At 36.1% G+C, this 11,968-nt stretch overlaps 1 protein-coding gene across 1 annotated transcript in view; it reads left to right on the top strand.

Annotated features, from left to right (window-relative positions):
- beat-VII (beaten path VII) overlaps nt 1-11,968 on the top strand; it is a 599,011-nt gene that overhangs the window by 18,067 nt on the left and 568,976 nt on the right. The gene's annotated exons all lie outside the window — the stretch shown is intronic.

The following is an 11,968-nucleotide window of genomic DNA, read 5'->3' as shown; positions in this document are numbered from 1 at the left end:
GTACTTCAGAATTACACTAATATTGCTCGCCAAATAGCGTCTTAAATCAAACTGATTGTTGCGCCTCTACTGTTACTGTCTTTTGTACTGTCTGGTTTCCTTGTTGCATATTTCTAGGCTTTTCTATTTCCAGAACTTACTAGTTAGTTGTCAGCTATAAAATTACTCAGCTGTAACTACAGACACATGATTTTATAGCTTCTCTCAAACCTCATGCGCTTGTATGTGTGAGCGACACTTGCACAACCATTGCATACTTTCGGGAGTATCTCAGATATATGCATGTGGTTGTGCGTTGCTTCTGCGCTGCGTGTACGTACATATGTGTAGCATAATTATTGAATTATTGATGTGCATACATCGGCTTAGAGATGATAGTATCCCATAGTGCTGCTAATATTCGTCACAGTATGTACAGATATTTGTGTACTACGCAGTTAACTTGTACTTTTTGGCACGTACTAATGCAAACATTAGAGCAAACACTCACATATACACAGACGTACATAAGTATATATATGCATACGTGCCAAAGCTAAATACATAACACGCCCACAACCAAATAGAAACCCATTTCCAATGAACTGTCAAAAACACAAAACCCAAGATTTCACACGACTACGTTGTTAAAAGCCAATGCATTTGGGTCCTTTTGGCGGTGGTGTTCGTATTGCTTATGCCGGAGGTAAATAAGTTTGTTGAGGAAGTAAAATAAACAAACAGCTACATACTGAGACTCAGTTAGATAACAAAACCAACAGACATACTGCCAAATGATAAAGACAAGCAAATAACTCAAACGATAGCTACAAGTTGTGAAATGCGAAGCGCGATCAAAGAATTCTACAAAAGTCACAGCAATGTTGCTTATACTTTTCGCCCCAAAATACAAACAAATTTGGGGAATATTCTTCAAAAAGAATTGCCTCGGACTAGTTAACTTAGAATACCATTTTACTGTGATAAATCAAAATCTAATAAGTTATTACCGGAAATACTATTTATAAACATTCACTCAGACAAAAGATTGCTCTAAAACGAACGAAAGAAGTCTAAAACCAAAATATATTAAAGCTGGGTGCGAGTTAGCCTAAATTTTAGGTACCTAAACTAATATTCCAATGTAAATTTCCAGCACTGCTACAATTTAGGTACAAAGCTGTCAAAACTGTGCGAGTACATTTAACAACCTAAATTGTTTAGGCTTGGAAATTAATACAAAAAATTGCACTTTGAAACTTTTGTTGTATGTACAATCTGCAGATATGCGTGATTTAAATGGGCATGGACTAAGAAAGGTTCATAGTAGGAGTTCCCAAGATAGTGTGACGAATATTTTAGTGACACTAAGTGATACTCACATCACTAATCTGATAATGAGTAAATAAAGCCACAACAACAATAAAGCAAGCAGTAGCTTGTATCTACATAAACGAATCAATCATCACGTCTACACATATGTACGTACACGCAGCGGAGAGAAAACGTACAAACACCTGCATATATCTTATCTGAGATACTCACAAAAGTATGCAACAATTTGTGCAAGTATCACTCACATATACACGCGCATCTGTAGATATAGCTGGACATTTATAGCTGGTGAACGAGTAAATTCTAGAAATAGAAGCGCCTAGAAGTATGCTAGCGAGACATTACAGAGTATAAAAGGAGGTAAAGCTGAGAATCAGCAATCAGCTTGATTTAAGCAAGCTATCAGTTGCGCAGTATTAGTGTACTTTCAGGTAGTCTAATAAAGACCATTTTTGCATTATTCAATATTTAAGTTATTTATTCAACAGTATAGTGATTCGAACGTTAGCAAACGATTTGGAATAAGCGGAATTGCTCTAAGTTCGTTATAATTGGTGTCAGAAGAGGAATTTTTGAATACATTCCGAAGATATTGAGTGCAACAAGGGCATGGCAAAGTGGAGTGAATTGAAGATCCAGCAACTGAAGAAGGAGTTGGAGAGCCGTGGATTGAATATACCCGGCAATAAACTCGAACTTCAGACGAGTATGTCTTTCATCTTGATGGCGGTGAGACAACAAAATTGGAGGAGAAAAATGAAACACCGCAGACAATGGCGAACACAGACTTGAACACGAGATTAGCTGCAATATCTGCACAAACGTCGACAGTAACATCCAAGATGGAAAAAAAACTAGAATCCCAGGAGATACGTATAACGTCCAAGATGGAATCACAGGAAACACGTATAACATTCAAGATTGAAGCACAAGAAACGCGTATTTCAGAAATGTCGGCACAAATAACATCCATATCATGGCAGGTCTCTGTACAACTGGAAGCGCGTATGGAAGAGAAACTAACGTAGTTTCAGGAAGGGTTCAGTGGTCGACAAGACAAAATGGAGGCCGAGATAGATGCTTTAAAAGATCGTATTCAGGAGTTACAATTGAACCGTCCAATCACTTCAACGTCTACTCTGAAGATAAAATCCCCAACGTTTGATGGTTCTGTTCCTTTCCAGGTATTTAAGCTACAATTTGAGAAGAAATCAGCAGCGAACAACTATAATACCGAAGATAAAGTTGCTGCACTGTTCATGGCATTGAAAGGGCCTGCAGCTGAGATTTTACAAACCATTCCAGAGGGCGAAGCATTGATGGGCGCTCTAGAGAGACGATACGGAACTGAGCATAGGAGACAGATATACCAAATGAAGTTACTGAACCGCTTCCAGAGGCCTGGTGAAACATTGCAAGATTTTGCGCCGGATGTTGAAAGGCTGGCACATTTAGCGAACGCGGACGCACCCGTGGAATACACTGAAAGGGTAAAGATTCAGAGCTTTATAAATGGTATACGAGACGTCGAAGCAAAGCGAACTACATACGCAAACCCAAAGCCAACATTCGCATAAACGATACCACATGCTCTGATTCAGGAAACAGCGTGGCTTCTGTGTAAGCCAGCTTTCAAAGCACGCTCTGTGGAAGTAGAAATGCCAGAGGGGGTAGACGCAATTTTAGAAGCTTTGAAAGGAACGCAGCAGAAGAATAATGGTGCAATCAAATGTTTCAAGTGCTGTAACACAGGGCACATTGCTCGACATTGCAGCACTGATCCTGGTAGTTCCAACTTCGGTGGCCGTAAACGCAAAGCATGAGGAGATAATCAAGAGCCAGCCAGATGTAAATATCGGAAGCTTGCCCCAGCTATTGAATTTCCTGTGATATCTGTGTCGCAAATTGGAAGGAAATCAAGCAATCTTACCGTCAGAGGGAATGTGGATGGCAAAGAACGTGTACTGACTGTAGATACGGGGGCATCTCATTCCTTGATTCGATCTGATTTGGTCAACAGGAGAGTAAAGCCATTACCTCGAGCAAGGTTGCGTACGGTCACTGCCGAGTATAACCAAGTCCTGGGAAAAGTGATCTGTGAAGTCTTAATTGGGAAGGTCATGGTTCTACACAAATTCGTTGTGGCGGAGGTTGTTGATGAAGTCATTTTGGGAGTGGATTTCTTGGTTGACCATGACATCAAGATCGATACGCAGAGAAGGGTGATGCGTCATAAGAACCAGGATGTGCCACTTAACTTCAGTAAGCGAGTGCTGGTGGAGAAGATTCGAAAAAGACCACGAAAGTCAAGGTAAAGGTTGATGGATCGAATGGGCCAAATAAAGCGAAATTAAAAGTACTTGCGAGAAAAAGACCGGCATTGACAAAACGTAATGGACGTACAACACCGAAGCAACGAATTTCCCAGAAAAAATGCGAGGTTAGTTTCAAGCCAGAGCGCACTACTGTTGTGAAACGTGGGAACTATGCTGAGTATGCGAAACCAATCCGTCAAGCACAAGCTCTACGAAGTAGTACATTGGCTCAGCAGCAGAGTGCGAGGGAACGATCCGGGAGAGTGAGTAGTAAGATGAAACACGGGTACGACAAGCACTATAATTCGGAAGGTTTCTTTGGGAGATTTGGTACTGCTATACAATCCTCACCGGCGAAAAGGTGTTCCATCCAAATTTTGTTGCAGTTTGGAAGGCCCTTACAGAGTTTTGAAGAGGATCAGTGATGTCATCTACCACATACAAACAATTGGGAAACCACGAAATGGAAGCGTGCTTCAATTGGAGAGGCTAGCAGCGGTTAGATCTAGAGATTTGTCTGATCGGGAAGATCAGACTTAGGTGGTGGGCAGTGTGACGAATATTAGTGGCACTAAGTGATACTCACATCACTAATCTGATACTGAGTAAATAAAGCCACAACAACAAAAAAGCAGGCAGTCACTTGTATCTACATAAACGAATCAATCGTTATGTCTACACATATATACGTACACGCAGCGGAGAGAAAACACACAAACACATGTATATATCTTATCTGAGATGCTCACAAAAGTATGCAATAATTTGTGCAAGTATCACTCACATATACACGCGCATCTGTAGTTATAGCTGGAAATGTATAGCTTGTGAACGAGTAAATTCTAGAAATAGAACCTAGAAGTATGCGAACGAAACATTGCAGAGTATAAAAGGAGGTAAAGCTGAGAATCAGCAATCAGTTTTATTTAAGCAAGCTATCAGTTGCAAAGTATACGTGTACTTTCAAGTAGTCTAATAAAGCCTATTTTTGCATTATTCAATATCGGAGTTATTTATTCAACTGTTTAGTGATTCGAACGTTAGCAAAAGATTTGGAATAAGCGGAATTGCTACAAATTCGTTACAATAGCAATACATGGAGCAGCATCTGATACAACTTGTAGGGCCTTTTTCGCCGACCGTATTGGATCAAATCTTCAGGGGATCTGCGTCTATCTAGGGTAAAATGAAGCGGCCAACATTAAGCATGTAGCTATTTACACATTTTTGGCCAATAAGTGACCATTTCTGAAAAATGTGTGCAGACTTTGATATTCCTTGCCACCATGGTGTGACGATTTGAAAGTGGGCGATTTGGTTTCACTGCAAAAACTCATCTAATTGGCACCGCATTTACCAATCGATCGCCACACCTACCACATCGCTAACCATCGCGGCCTTGGCTATATGTTAAATACTATATTTGTATTCAGATGCGCATTTCACAGAAAATTTAAAAGTGAAAAACAAAATTAAAGAAAAATCAAAATTTTGTTTATTTTTAAAACTTGACTTTTCAATTTAGGTTGAAAAGTATGCTCAAAAAAATTCTAAATTTTTTCTTTTGCACTGCCTTGCCGACAGTTTCCAGGGATTTAAGTTTTTTGATGTATTTAGGTAGCAATTTAAGCAAACTCGCCCACAGCCTAAGGCTAAGGCTGAGTTGACCTAGATTTCTACCTAAATAGGCAAAAAACCTAAATCCCTGGAAACTGACGGTAAGGCAGTGCAAAATAAAAATTTAGAATTTTTATGAGCATACTTTTCAACTTAAAGTGAAATGTCAAATTTCAAAAACAAAAATATTGATTTTTCAATATTGTATATGCCAATAAATGACTCTTGTCCATTCAATTTAAGTAAATCATAGATCATAGAGCGACGATCCCTGCTGCGATTAAGGTTTTATCGATTGTACGTGATGGTGAGCTCAAATTTATTCAAGCTGATGTTGGCGTCACAAGAATTGGATCCTTCTCAAATATGGACAACAATCTGAACATGTTTGGCAACCAAGTGCAATAATTTGCCTAAAGAAGTTATTGGAGGACCACCAACATCACAGTATTGAATTCGAGATTGGGGAAAAGGTCATTGTGCAGGTGCTCCACTATATCCGAAAAAAAGCCTTATAAGGCGGATCCACTGTATTTTCTTGTACTGCTCTCTTGCGATAGGTACTTACCGCGGACCCCTATTGACCTCTGTTCTTTTTAAGCATGAAAACACGTCAAAATTACCAAATTTCCCGCATTCTTATTATTTTCTTAGCAGAAATAAACAAATTGGGTTTCAAATCAACTCGCACAGTTTTGACGGGTTTTTCCTAAATTGTTGCAGTGCGGGAAAGTGCCAGTGGAATATTAGTTTAGGTACCTAAAATTTAGCGAAGTCGCACCCAGCCTAAACAAAGTAATAGTGAACTTTTCAGTTCTTTTTAACACCCTCATATTAGCTTCACCTGTATGTTTGTTTTTTTGCATGTTATCGACTTTTTGACTCGATTTTAACCCTCTTTAAAAAGGAAGACTTAATTCAAATTTCGTACACTTATCAAAGACCGATGACAAGGCAGTACTTTGATGGTGGGATGACACAAGGTCAATTGACCTTATGCCCACTTCAAGTGGCCATACGGTCAATTTTAACTTCGCGCACGTATCAAGGACCGATGACTATAAAATATAGTAAATGATGGTGAAATGAGTTAAATTTAATGGACATAAGATCAATTGACACATTTTATCAAAGACCAATGACAGTGCGAAAATTGAATGCCGGAGTGAGATAAGGTCAACGGATATAAAATTAATAAGTACCTAAAATACGTAGGTATTTGTAGGAAAAATTAAAAGTAGCACGCCGTTGAATTGGAAGAGAAGCTCGGCCTAAAATCTTTTCGGAGGTTATCGCGCCTTGTATTTTTTTTTGGGAAATTTCCGTATTACCATGTAACTATTTCGGGGGAAAAGCCGTAACCATATTTTTTAATGAATTGAGACCAGCACAAAAACAATAACTAAAATTTAGATATTAATCATAGTTAGAAAAACTAAGAAACCGCCAATTTATAGCAAACGAAACTAAAAATTAGAAAGTAACTTTTAGTCATTAATGGTTTATGTTATAGGAGGTAAAGGTCGAATAATTTACCACAAACATTTAACTCAAAATAACTTTACTTATAATAAATTTTAAGTTATTAACAGAATAACTAAATTCAGAGAAAAAAGAGTCGGGCTCATTGTACTCTATTTTGCATAACTCTGTTCTTATACAGTGTTGCAAATAAAATATTTGTAACATTTAATATATCAAGAAGAAGAACTTAAGTCAGCAATTAACAAGAGTGTCATATTCATGTAAAACTTTAGGGTTTGAGAGGTTTCAATGGTTTCCAGTACACAATTTTATCATAGCATACCACATGAATAGGAGACCTTATGATTTGCCTAAATAAATAAATAATTTTTAATAAAATGTGATATAAAAACGCTTTAAGTTCCAACTTTCGTTTAACGTGTTTTTTACCCACAGAACTTTGACTCGAAAAATACGCACAAGATGATTTCTAATCTAATTTGTTCTATTACAGTTAATTTTATCTCTCTATTTTATTTTTAAATGCGTTAACATGACCGCAGTGACTGTAAGATAAATTAGACATGTGTGCAGGCATGCGTAAATGTAGGCAATCGCATGAGGGTACATCAAATTATATCTCATTATGTATGTTGCCTGAAATGTGAGACACTGAATGAAAGTGAAGTGTCCTTCAGCGGCGTCACCAACATATCCATGCAATGAATGATCGTCCAACCATCTGATGGCACTCATCGCCAACAACGAACAAAGGATTGTAAGTTTACCCAACTTTTAGCGTTCAACAGCGTGCAACAATTTCTGTGCTTGGCTAGTCACACATTATAGTTTAAGTTTCGTACTGAAACAGCCCAGTGCGGGGAATGGTACGTCAACTTAAATGCAACACTTGCATGCAATTATTCTTTCAAGGCACTTATTTACATATGCACATCAACTTATTTACCCATCAAAAATAATGTAAGCGTTTGTAAAATGTAATAGATAAGGATTTTAAGGCCGCCAGATGCTACTTATTTTGTGATTGTACTTGTCGATGAGTCTCATCGATGATTTGGCGAGTCTGAAACAGAACTGACTTAATAATTAACAGCTGAAATACGCTTTTGGGATATACATAGACAAATATACCAAACCTTTAACTTGTCTGTCCCTTTGATACAACTCTGGACGGAAGAACTTAAGGCATGTTGACAGCGTATGTACAACTAGTTTGTACTCTTGACTATAAGACCCGATAAGTTTATGACGAAAAAAGATAATAAAAAAGATTTTGGAAAACCTTAGAGAGTAAAAAAACGTTACACTTAACATTTTTTCTAGCGTATATCTTAACTTTTTTCAGCGAGTGTTGCACCCTCCTTTGGCAACTCTTCGTCCTTTTCGTTACCTTCTATACCTTTATGACCGAGAACCCAGTATGGATGTATGGTCCGGCCATAGTGGAATGAAGTCTCTCCAATGCTTCTTTGCATTCCAGAACACTTCTTGATTAAGTACTGTCTCAGATTATTGGCTTAATCGCCGCCTGACTATCAATATATGTATATATTGACGCGACTGTAGATAGGCACACTTCCTCCAAAATTTCTGCGGCTTTAATTTCTGTTCGCTTCTAGCTTACGAAAGACGTTTTTCAGAAGTTTTTCAAATTTTACTCAAAAAAAGTTATGAATTTAAAAAAACCACCGTTTTTGTTTTCAAAATGCTATAAATTTTTAAAAAATTAACCGTTTGGGATCTTTTTTTTTAATTTGTTTTTAAATGTACTTTTCGGAAAAAATTCAAAAAAATGTTTAAAGTTTTTTTTTTGTAATTTTTCAGTTTTTCGAGATTTTTCGAATTTCGCCCTTTTTTTCTCATAAAAAAATTCAATCAATTCTGAAATCATCCCCACTAATCCTGGAATGGGCCGAGAATTTTTTTTTGTTTAATTGAAAAAAAAAAAACTTTAAACGTGTTTTTGTATTTTTTCCGAAAATTACATTTAAAAAGATATTTACAAAAAAAAATGATCCCAAACGGTCAATTTTTGAAAAAGTTATAGCATTTTGAGAAAAACACCGTTTTTCTCAAAATATTTAAAACTTATTCTGAGTTGGAAAACGGTGTTTTTTTTCAAAATGCTATAACTTTTTCAAGAATTGACCGTTTGGGATCATCTTTTTTTTTTAAATATGTTTTTAAATGTACTTTTCGGAAAAAATACAAAAAAAATTTTAAGTTTTTTTTTCAATTAAATAAAAAAAAATTCTCGGCCCACTCCGGGATTAGTGGGGATGATTGCAGAACTGATTGAATTTTTTCTCGAAAAACTGAAAAATTACAAAAAAAAACTTTAAACATTTTTTTGAATTTTTTCCGAAAAGTACATTTAAAAACAAATTTAAAAAAAAAGATCCTAAACGGTCAATTTTTGAAAAAATTATAGCATTTTGAAAACAAAAACGGTGTTTTTTTAAAAATTCATAACTTTTTTTGAGTTGGATGAAAAAATTTGAAAAACTTCTGAAAAACGTCTTTCGTAAGCTAGAAAAAGTAGAAAAACTTTCAGCCAATTCTAAAGGGGTCGGGTTCAAAATTGGTCGAAATGGGATGGAATACCCCATATGCATCAAGCGAAATATCAGAGCAACGCACATTTTCTAAGGCTTGTTTTTAGTATAATATCCATATTATTGAAGTATATTTAGTGATTTGAGTGATTAGACCACCTAAAAGGACGTAAAAATTCTGAAAAATGTATACATCTCTACATGTAAAATATTGTAGCACCTCGGAAGCTGTTTTGATAATACTTGGCTATTCTATCCACGATAAATATCTTTCGGTAGTGCATTTAGATGTGAATTTGCAGACCAACAAAGTAGCATGTGTATTTTTATCATGAAAAGTAACGAGAATATGCCACACTTATTAAAAACCAAGTCAAGAAGACAGCGCAAACTTGTCTATACATTGAATAACCGTCTTAATATATATCTGTTGCCTCATGCAATGACCGCTTGAGTCAACTTAAGAAGAATTTCAGTTATTAGTTTTATGGTGTTCCCGAATTAAAGCTGCATATTTGTGTCCAACCAGGATCTTTCTAGGTAAACTAATAGAGAAGTTATTAGCAAGTGCATAATCGCCGAACTGGAAACTATACTATTTTACATTTGCATAAGTAGCTGATGTGTTCTTAAGAAGAATTGTAAACATTAATTTGTGTTGCATAATACGCCTATCTCGAGATAAGCGGTTATTGCAAACTTATTTCCTTAACAAGGCGGCACATTTTACTATAAAGTAGAAAAAGCTTAAGTCGTAGTAAGCGATTATTGCAAAATGGAAAACTTACAAATTGGAGCTATAACAGGAATTAGGTTTTTATTGTAAATTTTTTATGTCACGAATAACGGGCCTCTATCGAGATAAGCGGTTATTGCACCCAATGTGTGTTACGTTTGAGTCCTTAAGTCTACTTAATTTTTTTAATACAATCCAATAGCACACATCCAATGTTCTTATCATTAGCTTTCACAGCAGATGCGTCGTTAAAAAAAAAATAAATCAATACAAAAACCTTTTCTTTCCCTGGATTTGATCTCACAAACTTCCGATCGCAAGCAAGTCACTTTACTCGTCCACCAAAGGCTATTCTTGAGCTACGACGACAAATTGTATATTATGTAGCGTAGCTTTAAAATTGTCGGTATTCGAACATGAAATCTTTAAATTTGTAGCAAAATAGTTATTCATTAAGCAAGTTGGTTTTTGTTTGGGCAGAATGTAAAAAAGTATGTGTGAGTTTGAGAACTTTTAAATATTTTCATAACGATTCTACCTTGAAATGTTTTTATCATGGCTTTCTACAATGCTTATCGGAAGGCCATTTAATATAAGATTAGGAGTTAGGCATTTAAGCGTTGGTTGGAGTTGAAGTACTTCACTTGCTTATGATTTAATGAAAAGTTACGCACTAAGTATGAACGCATTAGTAAAGTACATTTAAAAGGGCTTCATTTGAGTGAAAAGTGCAGTGTTAACTGTTTATATTTGGCGAGATACTTAAATTTCCGAAGAGATCTAAACAGTTGTGTATTTTCAATATGCAAATCAATAAAAATGGATTCGCAGAATTCGAAGTTTTTGCGTTTGATGATGATGATTGGCGAATCCATCCTGATTATCAAGCTAATGACTTTGAATCCGAAATTGATAACTATGCAAATAATCAAATTAGTATCATTGAGTCAGAAGTGGATCACCAAGAAATCGATGAAACCGCAGAAAATTTATTCTCGCGCTAAAACTCCAAAGTTAAACGGAATAGTGGTAAAAGTTACGGAAAGAGTTTTCCACCCTATAAGTTAAGAGCCGCAGAAAATATAAGACTAAAATATCACCTACTCTCCACAAAAAATATTTTTATAGCTTTTGCGTACTTGGTTCTCACACTGAACGAGTTTTATTTATTGGAACCCTTATAAATATTGATGGCAAGAAATTGGCTAAATTATATTTCCACGATAAAAAGCCCCATTAACGTATAATGTAAATGAACAAATATTCAATATTTCTTGATAGATGGGCTCCGCAGCTGAATGCAATAAGCAGAATTAGAAAATACATTAACGGCTTTCCAAGCTATGAGAGGCACTGCACAAGGAAGTGGCCTAAGCTGCAAATACCTTCACGCCAAGTTAACGCTTTAGAAAATGTATGCACTGTTTTGTGACAAATATCTATCCCAAGCAGTGAGCTTATTTTCATATTGGAAAGTTTTTAAATGTACAGAATTTATTATATTTATTTTTAACTCGGTAAGTCTATTGTAATTCCAAATGGGTAGATAAAGGAGCTACTGACATAAGAACTTTTACCTTCGACCCACAACAATGTTTGCCAACTCCATTCCTGCGCAACTCCTTAAGTTTCTATAAAAGGAATTGTGGACTTTTAATTTTACATTCAATGCTTGCTCAACAAAGAATATCAGGGCGCGGTGATAATCAGATCGCTTCTTGTTTATTCTTAAGAACCTTCAGAGAATGTAGTGTTTCACAGTGATAATTGCGCTCATTTATGTCCGCAATGTTCACATAGGCAAATCACATTTCGAATACTATTTATATTATCGACCACAAGTACATGGAACCAGGCCACACACATGGAGTGCGGCGTGGATCACACGATTATTTAAAGAAAGAAGAAAATAACAAATGCTACAATACATCATCCCCATGATTGGT

The sequence above is a fragment of the Eurosta solidaginis genome, chromosome 1 (assembly GCF_040869045.1).
Source record: "Eurosta solidaginis isolate ZX-2024a chromosome 1, ASM4086904v1, whole genome shotgun sequence".
In the NCBI taxonomy this organism is placed as follows: domain Eukaryota; kingdom Metazoa; phylum Arthropoda; class Insecta; order Diptera; family Tephritidae; genus Eurosta; species Eurosta solidaginis.
This window is presented reverse-complemented; position numbering and strand designations above follow the sequence as displayed.